This window comes from Giraffa tippelskirchi, chromosome 14 (genome assembly GCF_054371585.1).
Source record: "Giraffa tippelskirchi isolate mGirTip1 chromosome 14, T2T-mGirTip1v1.2.pri, whole genome shotgun sequence".
Taxonomy (NCBI): Eukaryota; Metazoa; Chordata; class Mammalia; order Artiodactyla; family Giraffidae; genus Giraffa; species Giraffa tippelskirchi.
The window spans coordinates 35,547,634-35,572,506 of NC_137288.1; the positions used below are offsets into that span (position 1 = coordinate 35,547,634).

Below are 24,873 nucleotides of genomic sequence, written 5' to 3' on the forward strand. Positions count from 1 at the left end.
TTTAAAAAAGTATAGGCCAAGCACAACAGCAATGTGCATCTTGGTTTGTAGTAAGTGTGCTTTATTGCACACAAATGCCTCTTCTATGGATTTCCCTGTTTAGACTGTTCTGAAACTTTATCAATTCCCCCTTTATTTTCTGATTCTATAAAGTTTCCATTTCCATGAATTTTTTCATATAAACTATTAAAATATTTTCAAGTCTTTCCTGTTTCAAAGTGATATGTTTTTTAAAAATCCGAGTTTTTAAAACTTGGATTCTCTTTTAGCCAGCCGCCCTCCCTGAAAGTGGGTCTCTCACCCACCCTTCCTTTCCTAGTAAGAGGGCCTCCTTCCAGCTGGGAGCTTCCCTCCCAGGGCTGAGCAAAGCTGGCCTGGGGGTGGGATGATGCAGATAAAGCCATCTTCCTTTTCTTTTTGTGTGATTCTTGATGTTTTGCTCCATTGTGTTGCTGAAGTGTCTTGTGTGGGCTCTAGGGGCTCTAGGGGCTCTAGGGGCTCTAGGGGCTGCTTTTGCTCATGGGTATCTGACTAACAGGGTTTCCCAGGTGGCGCTAGTGGTAAAGAACTCTCCTGCCAGTGCAGAAGACATAAGAAACAAGGGTTCGATGCCTAGGTTGGGAAGATCCCCTGGAGGAGGGCATGGCAACTCACTCCAGTATTCTTGCCTGGAGAATCCCATGGATAGTGAGCTACAGTCCATGGCATTTCAGAGTCAGACACTATTGAAGCAACTCAGCATGCAGGAACACATCTGACTAATTGCTGTTCTTTGGGAGGGGATGGAGGCCACCATTTTGGTGACTTCACTCTGGCTAATTCTTCCCAAAGTCTCTGGAAGATGCTCTTCCTCTTTCTCACCTCAAATCACTAGTGTTCATTGGGTTCTTCCTCATCTTTCTTTTCCTTTTAGTCTACCTCTCCTTGGGATAGGCTTCCCGGATAGCTCAGTTGGTAAAGAATCTGCCTGCAATGCAGGAGACCCCAGTTCAATTCCTGGGTTTGGAAGATCTGTTGAAGAAGGGATAGGCTACCCACTCCAGTATTCTTGGGCTTCCTTTGTGGCTCAGCTGGTAAAGAACCCACCTGCAATGTGGGAGACCTGGGTTCGATCCCTGGGTTGGGAAGATCCCCTGGAGAAAGGAAAGGCTACCCACTCCAGTATTCTGGCCTGGAATTTCCACGGACTGTATAGACCATGGGATCACAAAGAGTCAGACACAACTGAGCGACTTTCACTCCTTGGGATAGCTCATTCTTCATAGCTTTAGCCACTTATACACAAATGATTTTTAAATGTCTCTATACAAGACATTCCCCCCTCTGCCAGTTTATCCAAGTGCCTAATGAACATCTTCACATGAATGTCCCCCGAGAGCTTCTAAGTCAGTGTTCAAAACTGCTGTGTTCACCCTTCCCATACCTGAACCTTTCACATGTTCCTCATCATCAGGATGATGTTGCCATCCATCCTGTTGCCAGAACCAGAACCTTAGAACCATCCTTGATCTCTCACTTTTCCATACCTCCTGTGCAGTCTCTAAACAGTACTGATTCTATTTATGAAATATCATTTGGGTTTATCCTCCCTATTCTTTCTCACTATAATTATCACTGGAACTCCCTTAGAAGATTAGGCTGTAATGTTTCTTGCTTGGGATTTGTAGTGTATTGCCTTTTTGTTGTTCTTCTGATTTGGGGTCTTTGCTCTCTAGGCTTTCTTACAGACTGTGGCAATAGTGGTTTTTCTAAAATTCAGATTGACTAATCTATTGTTGTTTAGTCACTAAGTTGTGTCTGACTCTGTTGTGACCCCATGGACTGTAGCAAATCAGGCTCCTCTGTCCATGGGATTTCCCAGGCAAGAATACTGGAGTCAGTTGCCATTTCTTTCTCCAGTGGATCTTCCCGACCCAGGGATCAAAGCCAAGTCTCCTGTACTGGCAGGTGGATTCTTTACCACTGAGCTACCAGGGATGCCCAACTAACCCATTACCTGATCTTAATTCTTGAATGGTTTCTCATTGCTGCAGTATAAATTTAACCACTTTAAAACAGTTATAAATGGGCTTCCCTAGTGGCTCAGTGGTAAAGAATCTGCCTGCCAATGCAGGAGACACAGGTTTGATTCCTGATCTGAGAAGATCCTACATGCCTCAGAAAAACTAAGCCTGTCTCAGCACAAAAATTGAGCCTGTGCTCTACAGCCCGCAAGCTGCAAGTACTGAGCCCATGTGCCACAACTACTGAATCCCACTCATCCTAGAGCGGGTGAAGCCATGCAATGAGAAGCCCGTGTGCTGCAACTAGAGAGAGCCCCCATTGTCGGCAACTAGAGCAAAACCCCCTGCAGCAGCGAGGACTCAGTACAGTCAAAATAAAACAAAATAAAATTATAAAATAGTCATAAGGACCTTTCATGGTATTTCTGTCTGTCCAGTGTTAGTATGCATCACTTATTACAATGCACTTTATGCTTTAGCAATACTAAATTATTTGCTGTTACCTAAGCACATCATATTTTCATACCCCTCCAATACTTTTAAACAGATGCTTGCTCCTTCCAAAATATTATTTTGCATTTGTATTGTGCACCTCACCCCCAAATCTGCCTGTCAAACTTGGGAGCCATCTTTCAACTTCCAGCTCATTTCTCATTCCCTCTGTTAACCCTCTGCCCTCTCTGTTGTGCCTTTTGGGGTTTATGTTGTGGCATCTGTCACATGAAATCATGACAATTTGCTTGGGTGTTTGGCTTTCTCCAGCACTCCGTGAGCTTCCTGAAGACAGAGATTGCATCCACAAACCTCCGACAGTAATAGCACAGGGTTGGTGACCAAAGCGGATGGTGAATGAATAAAAAATAGAATTAAAAAAAGCTACAGATTCTTTTCATTATCAAGGGTCACTTATTTGACCCATGATTTTACAAATGTGAAAAATGCTGAGTCAAAACTGCAAGTAATTGTTTTTTAATGTTCCAGCATAAAAATCAGCATCCACTGATTTGAAATCCTCTATTCACAACACAAAGCCCTTGAAAACATCAAAGATACTATTTCCTAACAATGAACGGCTGGGTCTAAGCTTTTCAAAGTGACACAGGCAGAAAGGAATAATGAAAAATGATTGAGAAACTCAGAGGATTGTAATGCTTGTCACAGAATTATGACCTATCCACCCTAGCCTTTGAAGGGCATGATTCCATTTGCCTGTCCTGTGTGTAGAAAACTATCTGATACTGTGTTTGCCTAAAACCATGATTTACAGTCACTATTGATTTAAAATACTTTATAGACTCATTTTTAATCCTTCTATCCCTAGGTTTTCCTTATCAAAAGCAATTTCATGATATTGCCTACAAATAATGCAAAGCAGGATGACCTCCGTAAGAACAAGTAGTTGAGGCTGGTAAATCATTGCAGTAAAGACTAAAGAATGGCTGCCATGGGCTTTTAAGAAGCCTCAAGATGTAACAGAACAGAACTGGACTGGGTGCTACTCTTGGTCCTTGTGTTCCTGGACAAAGTTGATATCTCTAGGCTGTGTCTTTCATCTTCTGTCAAACCAACAGACTGTTCAGTTCAGTTCAGTCGCTCAGTCGTGTCCAACTCTCTGCGACCCCATGAATTGCAGCACGCCAGGCCTCTCTGTCCATCACCAACTCCCGGAGTCCACCCAAACCCATGTTCATCGAGTCGGTGATGCCATCCAACCATCTCATCCTCTGTCGTCCCCTTCTCCTCCCACCCCCAATCCTACCCAGCATTAGGGTCTTTTCCAATGAGTCAACCCTTCGCATGAGGTGCCCAAAGTACTGGAGCTTCAGCTTCAACATCAGACCTTCCAATGAACACCCAGGATTGATCTCTTTTAGGATGGATTGATTGGATCTCCTTGCAGTCCAAGGGACTCTCAAGAGTCTTCTCCAACACCACAGTTCAAAAGCATCAATTCTGCGGCGCTCAGCTTTCTTCACCGTCCAACTCTCACATCCATACATGACCACTGGAAAAACCATAGTCTTGACTAGACGGACTTTTGTTGGCAAAGTAATGTCTCTGCTTTTAAACATGCTATCTAGGTTGGCCATAACCTTCCTTCCAAGGAGTAAGCGTCTTTTAATTTCATGGCTGCAATCACCATCAGCAATGATTCTGGAGCCCAAAAAAGTAAAGTCTGACACTGTTTCCACTGTTTCCCCATCTATTTCCCATGGAGTGATGGGACCAGATGCCATGATCTTAGTTTTCTGAACGTTGAGCTTTAAGCCAACTTTTTCACTCTCCTCCTTCACCTTCATTAAGAGGCTCTTTAGTTCTTCTTCACTTTCTGCCATAAGGGTGGTGTCATCCGCATATCTGAGGTTATTGATATTTCTCCCGGCAATCTTGATTCCAGCTTGTGTTTCTTCCAGCCCAGCGTTTCTCATGATGTACTCTGCATATAAGTTAAATAAGCAGGGTGACAATATACAGCCTTGACGTACTCCTTTTCCTATTTGGAACCAGTCTGTTGTTCCATGTCCAGTTCTAACTGTTGCTTCCTGACCTGCATACAGGTTTCTCAAGAGACAGGTCAGATGGTCTGGTATTCCCATCTCTTTCAGAATTTTCCACAGTTTATTGTGATCCACACAGCCAAAGGCTTTGGCATAGTCAATAAAGCAGAAATAGATGTTTTTCTGGAACTCTCTTGCTTTTTCGATGATCCAGCGGATATTGGCAATTTGATCTCTGGTTCCTCTGCCTTTTCTAAAACCAGCTTGAACATCTGGAAGTTCACGGTTCACGTATTGCTGAAGCCTGGCTTGGAGAATTTTGAGCATTACTTTACTAGCATGTGAGATGAGTGCAATTGTGCGGTAGTTTGAGCATTCTTTGGCATTGCCTTTCTTTGGGATTGGAACGAAAACTGACCTTTTCCAGTCCTGTGGCCACTGCTGAGTTTTCCAAATTTGCTGGCATATCGAGTGCAGCACTTTCACAGCATCACCTTTGAGGATTTGAAATAGCTCAACTGGAATTCCATCACCTCCACTAGCTTTGTTCGTAGTGATGCTTTCTAAGGCCCACTTGACTTCACATTCCAAGATGTCTGGCTCTAGGTGAGTGATCACACCATCGTGATTATCTGGGTCGTGAAGATCTTTTTTGTACAGTTCTTCTGTGTATTCTTGCCACCTCTTCTTAATATCTTCTGCTTCTGTTAGGTCCATACCATTTCTGTCCTTTATCGAGCCTATCTTTGTGTGAAATGTTCCCTTGGTATCTCTAATTTTCTTGAAGAGGTCTCTAGTCTTTCCCAATCTGTTGTTTTCCTCTATTTGTTTGCACTGATCGCTGAGGAAGGCTTTCTTATCTCTCCTTGCTCTTCTTTGGAACTCTGCATTCAGATGAGAATATCTTTCCTTTTCTCCTTTGCTTTTCGCTTCTCTTCTCTTCCCAGCTATCTGTAAGGCCTCCTCAGACAGCCATTTTGCTTTTTTGCATTTCTTTTCCATGGGGATTGTCTTGATCCCTGTCTCCTGTACAATGTCACGAACCTCTGTCCATAGTTCATCAGGCATTCTGTCTATCAGGTCTAGTCCCTTAAATCTATTTGTCACTTCCACTGTATACTCATAAGAGATTTGATCTAGGTCATACCTGAATGGTCTAGTGGTTTTCCCTACTTTCTTCAATTTAAGTCTGAATTTGGCAATAAGCAGTTCATGATCTGAGCCACAGTCTGCTCCCGGTCTTGTTTTTGCTGACTGTATAGAGCTTCTCCATCTTTGGCTGCAAAGAATATAATCAATCTGATTTCGGTGTTGACCATCTGGTGATGTCCACGTGTAGAGTCTTCTGTTGTGTTGTTGGAATAGGGTGTTTGCTATTACCAGTGCGTTCTCGTGGCAAAACTCTATTAGCCTTTGCCCTGCTTCATTCTGTACTCCAAGGCCAAACCTGCCTGTTACGCCAGGTGTTTCTTGACTTCCTACTTTTGCATTCCAGTCCCCTATAATGAAAAGGACATCTTTTTTGGGTGTTAGTTCTAGAAGGTCTTGTAGGTCTTCATAGAATCGTTCAACTTCAGCTTCTTCAGCATTACTGGTCGGGGCATAGACTTGGAGTACTGTGATATTGAATGGTTTGCCTTGGGAGCGAACAGAGATCATTCTGTCGTTTTTGAGATTGCATCCAAGTACTGCATTTCGGACTCTTTTGTTGACCATGATGGCTACTCCATTTCTTCTAAGGGATTCTTGCCCACAGTAGTAGATATAATGGTCGGCGCAGAAGCGAGGCGGCTGCGACGGCTCGGCGCAGAAGCGTGGCCGAGAGGAGCTAGGCCGGGCCGGGGGCCGGGGGCGACAACCGAGAGGGGCTAGGCTGGGCCAGGGGCCGGGGCGGCGGCCGACAGAGGCTAGGCCGGGCAGGGGGCCGGGGGCCGGGGGCCGGGAGCCGGGGGCGGCAACCGAGAGGGGCTAGGCCGGGCCGGGGGCCGGGGGCGGCGGCCGACAGGGGCTAGGCCGGGCGGGGGGCCGGGGGCGGCGGCCGACAGGGGCTAGGCCGGGCCGGGGGCCGGGGGCCGGGAGCTGGGGGCGGCGACCGAGAGGGCCTAGTCCGGGCCGGGGGCCGGGGGCCGGGGGTGGCGGCCGACAGGGGCTAGGCCGGGCCGGGGGCCGGGGGCAGCAGCTGACAGGGCCTAGGCCGGGCCGGGGGCTGGGGGCCGAGGGCTGGGGGCGGCAGTCGAGAGGGGCTAGGCCAGGCCGGGGGCTGGGGCCGGCGGCAACGGTGGCGGCGGCGGCGGCAAGAGGAATTACCCAAGGCCCAAGGTAAGAGAAACCCAAGTAAGACGGTAAGTGTTGCGAGAGGGCATCAGAGGGCAGACACACTAAAACTAAAACTACAGAAAACTAGCTAATCTGATCACACGGACCACAGCCTTGTCTATCTCAGTGAAACTAAGCCATGCCGTGTGGGGCCACCCAAGACGGATGGGTCATGGTGGAGAGGTCTGACAGATTGTGGTCCACTGGAGAAGGGCATGGCAAACCACTTCAGTATTCTTGCCTTGAGAACCCCATGAACAGTATGAAAAGGCAAAAGGATAGGACACTGAAAGATGAACTCCCCAGGTCAGTAGGTGCCCAATATGCTAAAGGAGATCAGTGGAGAAATAACTCCAGAAAGAATGATGGGATGGAGCTAAAGCAAAAACAATACCCAACTGTGGATGTGACTGGTGATAGATGCAAAGTCCAATGCTGTAAAGAGCAATATTGCATAGGAACCTGGAATGTTAGGTCCATGAATCAAGGCAAACTGGAAGTGGTCAAACAGGAGATGAATCAAGGCAACAGACTGTACTCGTCACTAAATGATGTCTAAGCCTACTCCTTAGCTATAAAATCTGGTGACTCAATCCAGAGTTGAGCTTCTCTGGACTCTGTATAATATTAGAAAATTCATTATCAAAGAGGTGGGGGAGTGTGCAGAGGAGTAAGATCTCATCAAAATGTGCATGCTTGTTTTTAAAAGCAATGGGAGTGGAGTAGGAAGGCTGACTCATTCTAATTGATTTATGCACTGAGAACTCTTCCAGTCATGATTAATTCTCATGGGTATAATGTCTTCATTTAGATGAACACATAGAGTATTTCATAATTATAAGGTAAGAGCAAGGTGCAATGGTGGGGAATTGTTTACAAGTAAGCTGAGCACACCGAAAATGCCAAAGTGTAATAACATTTACTGGTAAGTGTAAGTGCTGCCAAATTAAGGATAACATTCCCTTGTTTATCATTCCTCAATATAGCTAATTGCCTGGAGAATCTCATGGATAGAGGAGCCTGGCAGGCTCGCAAGAGTTGGACACGACTTGGTGACTAAACCACCACCATAGCTAAGCATAGCACGGACAGAGAAGATTCTCCCTGGTTCTTTCTATTTCTGTAGTGATGAAGTGTTGCAGAATATGCTTGGTTTCTTAGGTGCCCCCTTACTATAGTTATACATCCGTTTGTCCTTCAAGGATGCATAATTCTTCCAAGCTTTTTCTTTGCTAAAAGAGAAAGGTTCTGCAGAAAAAAATAAGCACCTACAAATCAAGATTTATAGATCTCAACACCTGATATTGGAGAATGGGATGACATTTCTCTCTGCCTGATGAATTTTCATTGCAGGGGAATGAACTGGTCTACAAGGCCAGAAAGGACTTGGACTGGAACACACTACTTCCCACTGTATATGATGAGAACACTAGTAGAGAAATGTTTGTAAGCAAATAAAGCCTCTGATTCCCTCTAAGGATCCAAGAATTGTTAATATCCAAAAGAAGAAATTTTAATGGGTTGAGATATATTTTTATGAATTCTATTTTTCTAGGCATATTTTTATGCACTCCATTGGAAGTTTGTATAATAGAGAAGTATTGTATAATTGTATAAAATATTTATATAATACAGAAGAAAATAATCCCTTATATACCAAGATTTAAAGGTATCTACAATTAACATTTTCTTCTAGGCTTTTTCTATCAATATACCAATATCACCATAATTATGACCAACAGTGCAATTTAGTATCTTCCTTGTTATTGTTACATTATGACATCAGCATTTTCCCCAAACTGTTTATACTTTTCATAGGTATCATTCTATGATGAGCTCATAAATTCTTCACATGGATTAATTTATGGAATCCTCTCAATCCTAAAACATGTCCTTATTATTCTCCTCATTTAACAGATGAGAGTAAAATATTAAAAAAGGTTAAACCAACATCACACAATTTACATGAAGGTATTTGGGTTAGCTTATAAGAGAAATGACAAGCTCACAGGCATAAAAGACCACGTGGTATTTTATTGAGCCGACTGACCACAGCGTTCTCAAGTATTTCCTTTCTGACTGCATTAGTATTCATGAGGTCCTCCCCCGTCTCCATTCCCCTGGACCTGCCCATTTTTTAAGTGTATGTCAAAGCAAACCATCTATGCACTGGCACAAGAGAGACAAATGACCACCCCCCATACCCCAAATGGTGCTCTGTGTGATCATCCAATAGTGAGGAAATGCTGGGTCATTCTCTTTTTGTAAAATATATTGTTTCAGAGAACCTATGCAACATGTGGGAGGAATAACAGACTTCTAGATTATAAGTCAGGAGACCTGGGTTATAGATTGCCAATTAGACGGATCTGTTCTGGCCTTTGATATTAATCTCTCAAGCCTCAGTCTCCCAAGATGACAAAAGATTTCCACGAGGGTAACAGCAGCCCTAGGAGTGATGGTTGTTCTGATTCTCCCAGTTCTTTTAAAGACAGCCTCACAGGCAAGATTTTCTTTAGGCTATAGAAGTCTCCTCATGTACTTGGCCAGCAGCCTTGGTTGCTAGAAAAGGACAAATTGATGACATAAACACATTGTAATCAAGCATAATCTTATTGCTTAACTATTTTGTCAAGAGTCCTCTCATGCAAACTATAAGAAAGTGAAAACTTGCTGATAATAAAATTAAGTAAAATACAATGTGACCTGACTGATAGCAACAGATATATAATCTGGGCAAAACTGGAGTATAGATAAAAGGATATCATCAAAGTCTCTGAAAAAAATGAGTTTCAAATGCCCCCAAGAAATGTTACTGTTTATTCCATTATTTTCAACAGTCTTGTTCATCATTCCTGATGATGTGAAACTTTATTTCCTATTTTCAGCATTGAGTGTTTCATCATTAAAAACATACAGGACAGTGCAAAGTCATATTCAGTCAATAAATACTATTATCTGCTTGATGATAAGAAACAGTGGAGCAATGACTCGCGTTTGAGTCAAAAATCACAGATGAAGGAAGCATGAATGATACCCCAATGAGACAGATGAACGTTACTATGAAACAGGAAGCAACGTGGGCAGTCACAACAAAAAAGGAAATTGGTAGATCATATCATTTTCCTTGTACAGTAAAGAAAGTTTACAATATCATCTTGAGAAATAAATGTTTTCCCAGCACAAATTCCTATAAGAATTGTATGGCATAGTCCCTTATTCTGAAGGTATCAAGTAACAGCACGATGTTATCCCAGTTGTTCAGTATCATTCTTTCTTTTCCAAAAGTGCCATGTCTTATGGCAAACTTGAACAGAACTCAGGGGCATAAAATGAAATAGTTCCTCAGTAATGACATTATATGTGTACAGAGAGGGGAAGGGAAGGGTTAAGACAATGAGGTCTAGGTATGTGATTTAACTTACTTGGAGAAGTTGTGCTGGTAAACTCTTAGCTAGCACAGTCAATTCAAGGTTAAATCTTTTGATAGCAGCTAGAAGTACCTTTATTCTATGTAGTTGATTGAAGAAAGATCTATATGCTTAAATAATAGGTGAAAAGGTGCCATGTTGACATTCTCATGGAAAAACTAAGAAGCCTGACATATTCTCATACAGGGACGGGTCATTCCAACACACAAACAGATGGATAAACTTTTTCTCAAAAGAAAAAAAAGTGACAACTCTGCTCTTATGATTTTATAAGTTCCTTAAAGCATGAAAGAAACAATTTGGGTTTAGACATTTTTTGTATGGCTAGGTCTCACCTTTATAACCCACTCCAGTATTCTTGCCTGGAAAATTCCATGGACAGAAGAGCCTGGCAGGCTACAGTCCAAGGGGTCACAAAGAGTCAGACACAGTTGCACAACTGAGCATGCATACACACTCACCATTATAGTATCTGAATCTATAAAAGAACCTAAGAAATGCCTTCATCAGATATCTGAATATCTGAATAGAAAGATATGCTGATGAGTCCACCAGGGTGTTAAATACTTCAAGTAGAATTACTGAGAATTATTCATTTGAATACTAGAGGATGTATATTTTATTTTTACCATTGCTAAAGTAAAGTCTTTCCTCCAGGGTGTAGTTTATAAAAGGTAGAACTACTTATTAGGGCCACTCTTGATTGTGACAGCAAAACGAAGTCATCATCATGGCTCTGGTTGCCTATATTTCTGTAGACTTGAGGATATGAAGATATTTCCAATTTACCTGAATACCAATCCAGTTATTTAGATATATAAAATGAGAAAGACAGCTTTTTAAATTAGATTTAAAATTGGAACTGAATCTATCAAAAGAGCATAATGTTTGGGTAGCTTCATCAAGGATTGAGGAAGTTTTCTGGTGTCCCCTGAATTGGCATCATAGCCACTTCAGATTCAAATCACAGGGATTTGAAATCATAGTCACTTCCAGATTAAGCACTTTTATAATCCTCCACTTTGCATTTCACTGTTTATTAAGTAGTGCATGCTCAGTTGCTAAAGTCATGTCTGACTCTTTGTGACCCCATGGACTGTAGCCCACTAGGCTCCTCTGTCCAGGAATTTCCCAGACAAGAATACGGGAGTAAGTTGCCATTTGCATCTTCAGGGGATCTTCCTGACCCAGGGATTGAGCCCGCATCTCCTGCACTAGCAGGTGGATTTTTTACCACTGAGCCACCTGGGAAGCCTGATCTGAAGCAGAACCACCAAGAGATAATCTTCCTCATTGAGTATTAAAATATTACCACTTTTGCCTTTCTCCTCTTTGATCTGTGTAATTCTGTATCTTCTGACTTATTGATGTTGGGTAAAATGGATTATGTGAGCTGGTGAAGAAATGGCCAGCAAAACTCCGAATTTAGAGTGTTCATGGGAGACGGCTACAAGAAGCCAAGAGGTCATGAAAAGATAGAAGAGGGAGCTTTCAGGACAAACTCTGTGCTAAGAGTGCTGGGAACAATGACCAACATTTCTCCCATCTCTCCTGGTGGGTCTTCATGGTATTGCAGAAGGGCCAAAACTATGAGAAAACTATGAAGTGTAGTTTCTTTGTTAGGATGTCCATTTTGGAGCGTGGCTAAAGCATATTCGGCAATATCAAATAGATTTATAAGGGATTAAACTAAATAATACATAGGAACCCCTATTCTTGTGATCCATCTAACTAGGCATTATGGAATCAGTTAGATTTTCCAATGTTTCATGAACAGACATTTGCAGTATTCCCATTCTTATCAGACTCCATTCTGGCCTTCTTTAAAATCATTCATTGTCCAGAGTGATCGATATATTTAACATGCATTTCTTGCCCCTCTTACTACATAAAGCTATGCTTCTTGAGAAAAAGAGATTTGTAATCAAAGGAAATTCTAAAGGATACCAGCAGCAACTTGGGAGGATGAGAAGTTTCTTGAGAAACAAGGTGCATCTTCCTGGAAATTTGGAGAAAATACTTTTATGCTAATGAACCAAAGATTTATTATGGAGTAAATGAAAATATGGGCTTTCCCAGGTGGCTCAGTGCAGGAGACACAAGACACTCCTTGTCTCTTTGTGGATTAGAGCCTTGAGTCAGGAAGATCCCCTGGAGGAGGAAATGGCAACCCACTCCAGTATTCTTGCCTGGAAAATCCCATGGAAAAGGGGGCTATGGTGTACAGGGTCACAAGGAGTTGGACACAACTGAAGGGACCGAGCACATATGCAAATGCAAATACATGAGACTTCAAAAAACTTGCTATACACGGCAGACCATTTCAAACTCTGGCTCTAGGTCATGGGTCCTGCAAGTATGCATTTATTGCTTTATTCGGCTTTATTTACTTTGGTGGAAAGTTATTTGTTGTGAAACAGTGAAGGAACACAGTAAATTAAATCTCATTGTCCTTTTATGTTGTATTTTGAGAACATGTACCGTTTTAAGAGCTAGGTGACTCTACAGACTTTATAGGGCCAAGATTTAAATTTGTTTTACTTAAGTTACAGCTATATCAAATCAATTTCTAAAAAATTAATGTAAAACAATCTGAGAGCCCTCCAGTGGTCAAAATAATATATGCAAATACTCCTAGTTATTAACTCAATATTCCTCCGCTACCCTAAGAACTTAAAAACATTTCAGTCTTCCTTTCATAAAAATGCTTGCTTTGATTACTTTCTGATAGCACTATTATATCATATAAATTGTTTTTTTAAACACTATGGGAAAACAGATGTTTATCTAAATCACTTAAATCAAAAAACAGAAAACAGCAGACCAAATCATTCATTTATCAATAAAAAATTTTGAGCAGTTGCTAGAAATTAAGCATGTAGGGAAATCCCAAATTTTGTTCAGATATGAGTAATTTAATTTCTTCCCGTGCAGCAGTTGAGAGAAATGTGGCTGGATAATAAAACCACTCAAGATAAAGAAAGGATCCAGTCAACACAAGCTGTGCTTGCCTTTAAGCACAGAGTTGTATTTTAGTGTGTATATTCCTAGACTTACAAAAGCATTGTGTGTTTGTGTATTCCTAAATTGTAATTCCCATGGCTTGCATAAGAAATGTGTTGGCTTCTCTTTTAGCACACACATATCTAACTAAGCCAGGCACAGTACTTTCATGTGCTTCGTCTCTTGATTACCAGTAATGGTTTGGCAGAAAGCCTGGAATAATGTTTCTGCCTTGAAAATTGACAAGCTCTAACATTTATCCAAATGCTGCAGTACTGATTGGTGGGGGGAGTTTTTGGTTTGTTTTAATTAAATTCCTATGTTACTTTATTAGAAAGTAGAGCTTGTTTTAAAAACTCCCACACACATTTAGACTTATACATTGGTGCTCCACATAGGATTAAGATTTTTTTTTTTTTGCAAATCTGGAACTATGTATAGCATTGGTGAAAAAGCCTGTTCAAGTTTATTTTGCTTACAGAAAATCCCGAATAAACTTTTTGACCAATCCAGCACTTAATTTAGCTTCTCAGGTGGCACTAGTGGTAAAAAGCCCGCCTGCCAATGCAGGAGATGTTAGAGATGCAGGTTTGATCCCTGGGTCAGGAAGATCCCCTGGAGGAGGGCATGGCAACCCACTCCAGTATTCTCGCCTGGAGAATCCCATGGACAGAGGAGCCTGGTGGGTCACAAAGAGTCAGACATGACTGAAGCGACTTAGCATGCACGCAATATTTAATTATTACAGTCTGAAATCTTTATGCACCATCCCCTCAAGGTGTTAGCACTCCAGCTGTGTCCAACTCTTTGTGAACCCATGGCATGTAGCCCACTAGGCTCCTCTGTCCATGGAATTCTCCAGGCAAGAATACTGGAGTGGGTAGCCATTCCTTTCTCCAGACTCTCAAAGACCTCCCTCAAAGGCCTGTGCTTGTTTATTTAAAAAGTTAGAGACATCAGGGTTAAAATGCTAAGAAAAAATTTTATGTCCTATAATTTCATTTCATAATCAGAATTTTTTTGCTGGTTTTCTAGTTTTAGGCAGAAAGTAAATGCTTGTTTTTCCTTTTGTATATTAATGTATGCAGACTTACCACATCAACGTGCCTACATTAAAAAAAAAATAGTCAAGTTCAGTTAGTATCTGTGAATGACCTTCAAGAAATTCAACCTCTGGCAAGAAATCTTATGGGTAATTCTAAGAAAGAACACTCTAGTGGAGTAAGTTATTGCCTAAGACAAAAGTAGGCATTTCTGGAAGCTACACTGTGTCTTTGAGGCCACTGGGGTACCATATAGGAGACTGAAGCAATAATTTACCCTGGTGCAATAAAAAATCAGTGTGACTTGCACACCAGGATCTTCTGCCTCATTAAGTTAAACATTTCCCTCATGTCATTTTTAAGGAGAGATTATCATACTATAAATCTAAATAACTTAGATTTATCTTCTGGTGTCTGGTAAATGGTTACACAGCATATTTTTCAGCATTATACATGTTTGGGTGCTAGGCAATTTCAGAATGTAGATATAACTGGTGAATTCATAATTTGGCGAATGAGGTAAAGCTAAAATTCTGCTGTGTGGTTATTCACAGAGTTCTAAAGCAGGAACCCAGCAGTGCTGAGAAAAGATCTTCAGATCTTCCTGCAGTGAATTTTTAGAGGTGTCGCTGACATCATTATAGTTCCTGAATCTTATTAGAACCCCTGGGAAAAATATAAACAAAAATCCGTCAGGAAAAATGTGTGCTAAGAATTTATGCTGTCTACAACTTTGATTGAATCATTGTTCTTTCTATGGAACCCAAAGAAGATACATTTCCCATATACTTTTTTGTTAAAAATGTATTGATTTATCTCAAACTCTTAAAATCAAGGGAGGAGAGGCAAACAAGTGAAAAGCAGAGTAAATTACCAGAGTGGACAAGGTGATGAAAGGACACAAGCTCCCTGTCACACCTAAACACCCTGATGCTTGTAAGGGAACCTAATATCTTAGGATTTTGTTTGAATAGAGTTGCTGGGGGTGTAAAATTTCATGGAACAAATTGGTTCATTTTAAGTGGTCATGGTACTTAACTGAATATAACACACTTTACATAGAAAAAGATGGACATTTTGCTTTTCTTAGTCTACTACCCTTCTTCTTGCACAGAAAAGTTCCCATAGACAGTAACTTTAGTAGAGCATCTTTTGAAACACAACAGTCTCTTTCCCCTTCTTAAGTTTTAAACATTTTGAACTTAAGGAGGTGAACCAAGAAAGAAAAATCATGAAACAGATGTTGAAGTTGAAGATGAGTTCTCTTTCCACACGGTTTTCATAAAGAAAAGATAACTGAGTCTAATAAATTATTAATGTATGAGCATATTCTAAAATGGATTAACAGTTTTAGAGTTTCTAATAAAATAGGTATAATAGTGCAAATCCCTTTTGAGTTCTGAGTTCTGCTGAATACGGCCAGCCTCCTTATAAGGGGCTATATCACAATTTATATCCCGCTGCCGCCGCTGCTGCTGCTGCTAAGTCACTTCAGTCGTGTCCAACTCTGTGAGACCCCACAGACAGCAGCCCACCAGGCTCCTCTGTCCTTGGGATTCTCCAGGCAAGAATACTGGAGTGGGTTGCCACTTCCTCCTCCAATGAATGCATGCATGCTAAGTTGCTTCAGTCGTGTCTGACTCTATGCGACCCTATGGACAGCAGCCCACCAGGCTCCTCTGTCCATGGGATTCTCTAGGCAAGAATACTGGAGTGAGTTGCCATTTACTTCTCCCTTATATCCCTCAGTAGAGTTAAACAACGTTATTGGATCCCCTATCAGTTTAAGATTTGATTTCTATTGGTGTTTAAAATCAATGTCATTTATCAAGAGAATACATAGTACCCAAAGGTAAAGATATTTTTTAAAGTTCTTATAATTCTCAAGTTTATGTGCTCAAAGTATTATATAAGCTATTACATTATCACACTTTTAATTATTAATACACTGGAGTAGGGGTGATTTAATCCAGAATTTACCAAGTGTATTAAACTATGCATTAAATATGATATACACAAATAATGTTGATATACGTACTTGGTGGTTTAGTCGCTAAGTCATATCTGACTTTTGTGACCCTATGTACTGTAGTCCACCAGACTCCTCTGTCCGTGGGATTTTCGAGGCAAAAATACTGGAGTGACTTACCATTTCCTTCTCCAGGGTATCTTCCTGACCCAGGGATTGAACCCATGTCTCTGGCTTGGCAAGTGGATTCTTTACCACTGAGCCACCTGGGAAGCCCATTTACATATATATGTTAGAAATGCATAGTTTTAAATAACATTTATATCACTCTGCTACTCTACTTTTTACCTTGCATTTAGTCTTAAACATTAAGAAGGCAAAATTGGGAAATTCGAAGATTAATGAGGTACTTAAAAGTTGAAAAAATTATTAAGCCTATATTTCAAGGTCTTTGGGATTTTTAACTTAAATCAGCAAAAACAATTTACATGTTCAGGAGTGATAATTCTAGGAAATTCTCTATGGAAGAAAAAGGAAAACAGATGAGGATCCTAGGTAAGATGAATTTGGGAAATGCTGTATACCATATTTGGAGAAGGGCATGGCAAACCACTTCAGTATTCTTGCCTTGAGAACCACATGAACAGTATGAAAAGGCAAAGGATAGGACACTGAAATATGAAATACAAGAATACACAGAAGAACTATATAAAAAAGATCTTCACGACCCAGATAATCACGATGGTGTGATCACTCACCTAGAGCCAGACATCCTGGAATGTGAAGTCAAGTGGGCCTTAGAAAGCATCACTACGAACAAAGCTAGTGGAGGTGATGGAATTCCAGTTGAGCTATTTCAAATCCTCAAAGGTGATGCTGTGAAAGTGCTGCACTCGATATGCCAGCAAATTTGGAAAACTCAGCAGTGGCCACAGGACTGGAAAAGGTCAGTTTTCGTTCCAATCCCAAAGAAAGGCAATGCCAAAGAATGCTCAAACTACCGCACAATTGCACTCATCTCACATGCTAGTAAAGTAATGCTCAAAATTCTCCAAGCCAGGCTTCAGCAATATGTGAACCGTGAACTTCCAGATGTTCAAGCTGGTTTTAGAAAAGGCAGAGGAACCAGAGATCAAATTGCCAATATCCGCTGGATCATCGAAAAAGCAAGAGAGTTCCAGAAAAACATCTATTTCTGCTTTATTGACTATGCCAAAGCCTTTGGCTGTGTGGATCACAATAAACTGTGGAAAATTCTGAAAGAGATGGGAATACCAGACCATCTGACCTGTCTCTTGAGAAACCTGTATGCAGGTCAGGAAGCAACAGTTAGAACTGGACATGGAACAACAGACTGGGTCCAAATAGGAAAAGGAGTACGTCAAGGCTGTATATTGTCACCCTGCTTATTTAACTTTTATGCAGAGTACATCATGAGAAACGCTGGGCTGGAAGAAACATAAGCTGGAATCAAGATTGCCGGGAGAAATATCAATAACCTCAGATATGCGGATGACACCACCCTTATGGCAGAAAGTGAAGAAGAACTAAAGAGCCTCTTAATGAAGGTGAAAGAGGAGAGTGAAAAAGTTGGCTTAAAGCTCAACGTTCAGAAAACTAAGATCATGGCATCTGGTCCCATCACTCCATGGGAAATAGATGGGGAAACAGTGGAAACAGTGTCAGACTTTACTTTTTTGGGCTCCAAAATCACTGCTGATGGTGACTGCAGCCATGAAATTAAAAGACGCTTACTCCTTGGAAGGAAGGTTATGGCCAACCTAGATAGCATATTTAAAAGCAGAGACATTACTTTGCCAACAAAAGTCCGTCTAGTCAAGACTATGGTTTTTCGAGTGGTCATGTATGGATGTGAGAGTTGGACGGTGAAGAAAGCTGAGCGCCGAAGAATTGATGCTTTTGAACTGTAGTGTTGGAGAAGACTCTTGAGAGTCCCTTGGACTGCAAGGAGATCCAATCAATCCATCCTAAAAGAGATCAATCCTGGGTGTTCATTGGAAGGTCTGATGTTGAAGCTGAAGCTCCAATACTTTGGGCACCTCATGCGAAGGGTTGACTCATTGGAAAAGACCCTAATGCTGGGAAGGATTGGGGGCGGGAGGAGAAGGGGACGACAGAGGATGAGATGGTTGGATGGCATCACCGACTCGATGAACATGGGTTTGGGTAGACTCCAGGAGTTGGTGATGGACAGGGAGGCCTGGCGTGCTGCAATTCATGGGGTCGCAGAGAGTCGGACACGACTGAGCGACTGAACTGAACTGAACTGAACTGATATACCATATTGCTCTCTCGGTGATTTTTTTGACCTTTGCATTAACGGCTCTTAAAGTTTTACACTTTAACGTTTTAGCAAAGAAACATGTTTGATATTCTTTAACACAGCATTTCTCAAGCTAATATATATACATATATATATATATATATATATGTATATATATATGTAAGAGTGAGTGAGCGCAAGTTGCTCATTCGTGTTCGACTCTTTGCGACCCCATGGACTATACAGTTCATGGAATTCTCCAGGCCAGAATCAGAATACTGGAGTGGGTAGACTTTCCCTTCTCCAGGGGATCTTCCCAACCCAGGGATTGAACCCAGGTCTCCCGCATTGCGGGAGGATTCTTTACCAGCTGAGCCACAGGGGAAGCCTGTATATACGTATATAATTTTTTACAATTTCTAAGTGCCTCATTAACCTTTGAATTCCCCAGTTTTACCTTGTTAATGTTTAAGACTAAATGCAAAGTAAAAAGTAGAGTAGCAGAGTGATATAAATGTTATTCAAAACTATTTATTTCTAATGTATAATATAGATTGCCAATCCTCTGTGGCATTTTCCTTCATCCTAGTCCTTTTCTTTTGCCCCCTGGGAAAAGCAGGTACTGGGGATTTAGAATTAGATTGTTACCTTTTTCTCCGGCTTACTTAGGCAGCTGCTGCTGCTGCTGCTAAGTCGCTTCAATCGTGTTCGACTCTGTGCGACCCCATAGATGGCAGCCCACAAGGCTCTGCCATCCCTGGGATTCTTCAGGCAAGAACACTGGAGTGGGTTGCCATTTCCTTCTCCAATGCATGAAAGTGAAAAGTGAAAGTGAAGTCGCTCAGTCGTGTCCGACTCTTTAGCGATCCCATGGACTGCAGCCTACCAGGCTCTTCTGTCCATTTGATTTTCCAGGCAAGAGTACTGGAGTGGGGTGCCATTGCCTTCTCCCACTTAGGCATCACATATACTAAAATTGGAACATACAGAGATTAGCTTGGCTGCTGCACAAGGATGACACGCAAATTTGTGAAGCATTCCATATTTTTACACATGTGGAATCTAGAAAAGTGGTAAAGATGAATCTATTTACAAAGCAGAAATAGAGACACAGATGTAGAGAATAAATGTATGAAGACCAAATGGGGAAACAGAGGGTGGGATGAATTGGGAGACTGGCATTGACATACAATATTCAAACTATATATAAAACAGATAACTAATGAGACCTACTGGATAGCACAGGGAACTCAATGCTCTGTGATGAACTAAATGGAAAGGAAATCCAAAAAAGAGAGGATATATGTATATGTGTGACTGAGTCACTTTTCTGTACAGCAGAAGCTAACACAATATTGTAAAGCAACTAAACTCCAATAAAAAATAAATTTAAACATGTTAAAAAGTTACCATTTTCTCCGTTTCTTTGTTACACATGATCAGTTCTTAGAGATGGCAAAGTGTTAGCATTGCACATTCTATAGAAATTAACTTATCAGAGGTTCTTTTTCCTTTCCAGAACTCTCCATGGGCGGGACTCCCTGAGAGGTAAGTGTGGGGACAGGTAAAATGCTAGGATTCCAAAGGCCTGGATAAACTATGGCAGGAAAAGCCACAGTCACTCTGGAAATGGTGAAGATTCAGAGAGCCAAAAAAGTCTCAGTGGGGCTCAGAGCTAAAGGATGAAAACAGACAAGACACCTTAGCATCAGATCACAAGTAGATTGCCTACATGTTACCAAGTATGGATCAAATACTGTTCAAAGGTACAGAAGAGTTTCAATCTAGATCTCTGGTCTGCCGGGGGTTGAGGGGCTGCCTGTTATCCATGACTGCGGAATTCATTAGAGCTCTTCATAAATATTCCAGCTCTCACTCTTTCCAGGGAAGTGGCAGGACTGTGTTACTCATCCAACTGAAGACTGAAGTTAGGTGTGACCAGTGACCACATGGCATGCTTTGGCCAAGGAAGTGTGAGAATAAGGAACATGGGTCATTTCCTGGTAAAGGCAACAATGTGGAGAAGGATCTCCAGTGAACCCTTGACAAGCACTTTGCATGAGTGGGAAGGAAACATTGTTTTTTTATAAACTACTGAGATTTAGAGGTTATGTGTTATCTTAGGAAACCATGTCTAGTATATCCAGAGAACTTCATATGTGTGCATCTTAGTTTTATCATACAGGAAAGAAAATAACAACATATGTCTCTTACCCACAAAATGCTATGAAACATTGGATGCATTTTAGGAGAGACTTGTTACACTTATCTAAGGTGTTAAAAACAATATTTTTTGATGAGTAGATATGTTTCCACAAATGTGTTGTAATGAACCATCTAATACTATAAAATTCAATCCATGAGAAGATAAATTTCATTCAAAATTAGTCTACATCTTTCAATAAAATTAATAAAGGCATCTGTATTCTTGAACTATGACTAATTCAGTGAATTCATTTTTTTCAGCATTCATAAATCAGCGTGTTTCCACATTAACGAGGAAAGTGGTACAAAAGTAAAGTGAGACTAAAAAGGAAAAATAATAAAAATAACTATTGCTCTCTTGAAAATACACAGAGATTTACAAAGCTTTCATGACTCAGGGTGTCTCTGAGTCATCCTTATGCCATATTTATTTTGCAAGAATGCAGAGTCCAACTTTATTTATGCAAATGAACACACTTCTATTTTATGTTATGATACAACACAGTTTCCTATGTAATAAAAATACATTTTCTATTTAACTTTTTTTAGCATTTGTTTAGGTCTCTTTAAAATATTCTATAATAAAATATCTGGTAAATAAGAGGTTTTTAAGAATAAAAGCAATCCTCAAACTTTTAAAACTTAGATTTCTGAGAGAAAAACACTAATTGTTGGGAAAAGGCAAAGTGACTTTTTAACAAGTGTGGAAATTAGTACAAGTAAATTAAAAATACAAATGAGAGAGTAATATAAAGTAGTTTGTAAATTACACCCATTGTTTTAACAGGACATACTCCGGTGTCAGTGTCTGGTGAAGGGGTCAAAGTAAATCATTTCATTGTTTCGTACAAGCACAGTTAAGGCCTGAGGTAGGAGCTTGACAGGGATTTGTTAAATTAGTAAGAAAAATCAGCTCAGCTTCTTGGAGGTTACAATGTAAAATAAGTCAGATTTCAAGAGCGAGTCTCAATTTCTTTCACTGATGAGGCAAAAAAAAAAGCCAATTTTATATTTTCACAGTTTGTGATAGAGAAATTTAGGGTCTCATCTAAATATTGACTTTGAACATTTGATCTGATTTAAAACCTTTTTAAGATTAAATTTTGACCCTATCCACTTTATAGAGTTTTTGTCTCTGTGGAGGTAAAAGAGCCCTATATAAGAAAAAACAGAAACCAATTTTCTTAGTTTTCTAAATCTCAGGACTTGGCATATCAAAGGCATACAACAAGTGTGTGAAAAATTTATAAATGATCTGAGGAATATGAAATTGGTTAAACATCCTCAGAATTAATAAACTATATTTTCTCCTCCTCTGATTCACACCAACTATATTCAATTTATAATAAATAAATGAAGTTGCTTTTTTTTACTCAGCATAGCACAAAGATTAATATTGCACTTCAAGGCCTCAAAATTTTTAGGAAAAAATATAACCAACTTTAAGGTTTTAGGATCACAATATCATATCACATAAGCAAGCTTTCCTTCTAGCACATACTGGGATCTGAAAATAATCCAGTGTTTTCTAATGGTTCAGATTCAGGTTGTGTGCAATGAGATGATTTTAATTTAGTTGTGTCACAGTGACTTTTTCCATTTGTGCTCTTCAGGATTCTCAGCTAAATTTGTTGAAACGAGTCTGTTTTCCAGCTCTATGCCTTTTTTTTATTATTATTAATCTCTCTGATAATATACAGTTAATTTATTGTACTTACACTTCTATCATCTCTTTCATCATCACACTCAAGGCATACAGTATCATTTGGGAAAAATGAAAATATATAGCATCCCATCTACCCAAACAACAATAACCAAATGAACATTTTTTTCTGGCTGTACCATGCAGCATGCAGGACATTAGTGCCCTGATCAGGGATCAAACCCTTGCCCCTTGCGTTAGAAATGCAGAGTCTTAACCAGTGGACCACCAGCGCATTCCTCAGACATTTTTGACATTTCTTGACATTGAAGACTATGAAAGATCACTATTCTAGATAAGAAGTTTAAGGTCAAAAGAATAATGATGTCTAGAAGGAAAAAGAATAAAGTAAGAAAGGAATTGTTGAGAAAAAATTCCTTGAAATAGTCACCCGTTCATTCCTTAAATATGCATTCAATGGTTTCTATGGTGTCAGTCACCGAGAATACAAAAATGAGTAAGACACACCGCCTGGCATCAGGGATTCCCAGAATAGTGGTGAGCTATACAGCTAAAGGACAGTGAACGTGACTTATGAGATCAACCTTGAAGCAGAAGTAAGATTTGCCTGCAAAGGAGATAATGGGCATTCTTGGCTAAAAAAAAAAAAAAGCTAGTAGGTAGACTAGCACAGACATATGTTCATGGATAGAATATTCTGGAGGCACCAATGATGTGATTAAAGTGTTGGTGATAACCAGTGATATAGTGGAGATAATGTTAGAGAAACAGGTTGAGGCTTTGTGACATACTAAGACACATTAAGGAATACATTTCGAAGGGAATGGTGAACTATAAGAGACTTTAAAGTAGGGGGACAATCCATTCATGTCTATGGTTTTTAGAAGATGGGTGTGTTGGTTTCAATATGGGGGATGTGTTGAGGGTAGAACCTAGAGGCAGGAGAAACACTGGGAGCCATAATAAAACCCAAGGGAGGTGATGAAGACCTGCAATAGAGCAGTTTCAGAGAATGGAAAGGAAGGAATTTATTTATCATAATTTGTTAAATGTGGTGATACATGATATAGGCCAAGAAAAAGCATGAATAGTCAAGGTCAACAGCTGAGAGTGAAGGCAATGGGGGTTGCTTAAAGAGACTAAAGAGATTACTAAGAGAAGGGGCCAGCTAGGGACAAATAGAAGGACTGTTAAGCATTGTTGACAGCTCAGATCAGGTTGGAACTCATGAATCTTCCAATGAGAAATTTACATTTACAAAGTTCTCCACAAAAGCCTCAACAGATTAGGCCACAACTAAAATAAAAAATCAGAAAGAATGAGCTGGAATTATCAATGATATCAGCAGATTGCCGGATATCTCTTTTAGAATAAAGATTCTTAAAAAAAAATGACTATAAAAGCAGAAGAGTGAATTTCCATTTCTGGCAACAGTAAGAAGATAATTTGGACTGACACTCTCACTAAGGTAATTAAAAATATTTCAAATATAAAAACAGCAAAGAGTTAATGAGATGGGGAAGGCATGGAAAAATTCAAGAAAGAAGACTAGAACTTGGAGACAGACACTCATCTTTGAAAGCTTCTGCTCTTGGGCATCTGAGTATCAGGAACAAAAGGTCTGAGCAACCAGCTGTATGATAAACAGCCTTATGAGTGTTCTTGTTACTCAGTTGTGTCTCTTTGTGACCCCATGAACTGCAGTACACCAGATTTCCCTGTCCTTCACTATCCCCTGGAGCATGCTCAAACTCATGTCCATTGGGTGGATGATGCTATTCAGCCACCTCATCCTCTGTCACCGCCTTCTCCTCCTGCCTTCAGTCTTTCCCAGCATCAGGGTCTTTTCCAAAGAGTCGGCTCTTCAAATCAGGTGGCCAACGTATTGGAGCTTCAGCTTCTGCATCAGTCCTTCCAATGAATATTCATGGATAATTTCCTTTAGGATTGAATGGTTTGATCTCCTTGCTGTCCAAGGGTGTTGTGGGAATGTTAAAGCTCATATTCCTCAGGTGAGGACTTTAATAAACTAACACAATTTCAGCTGGGGACTCAAAAGGCCATATCGTCCCTCAAGGTAGAAGTGAATCCCAAATAAACCATCCCTCGCACGATCTGCAGCCTTGCTACTTGCACAAGGATAATTCAAGGAATCTTAGGTGCCATCCTTTGACTCAGGTGCTTCTGGTCGGATATTGCCTCCAGAGGCCCGGTCAGAAGCAAACTCAAGTTCCCTCTGTAGGAAACCAGCATCACCACTAGGTCTCAACTGATCCCTACAAATGATTTTAAAAATACTTCTCCAGCAGATAGTCAAAGAGATCCAAGCAACCAAGAAAACAAGACGCCGCGCATGAGAAGTGGCAAGAGCAATAAGAACAGAAACAAATCTCGGTAACTCTTGAGATATTAGAATGAGCAGACATATTATAAAGCAACTATACTTACTATGTTCAAA

At 40.5% G+C, this 24,873-nt stretch overlaps 1 protein-coding gene and 1 non-coding gene across 50 annotated transcripts in view; one reads left to right on the forward strand and one right to left on the reverse strand.

Annotated features, from left to right (window-relative positions):
* The window catches only part of DTNA (dystrobrevin alpha), a 433,073-nt gene that overhangs the window by 284,511 nt on the left and 123,689 nt on the right, over positions 1-24,873 (reverse strand). The gene's annotated exons all lie outside the window — the stretch shown is intronic.
* On the forward strand, positions 19,490-19,596 carry LOC145535010 (U6 spliceosomal RNA). Its single transcript, XR_014075178.1, has one exon. It is a non-coding gene; the product is annotated as a U6 spliceosomal RNA (small nuclear RNA).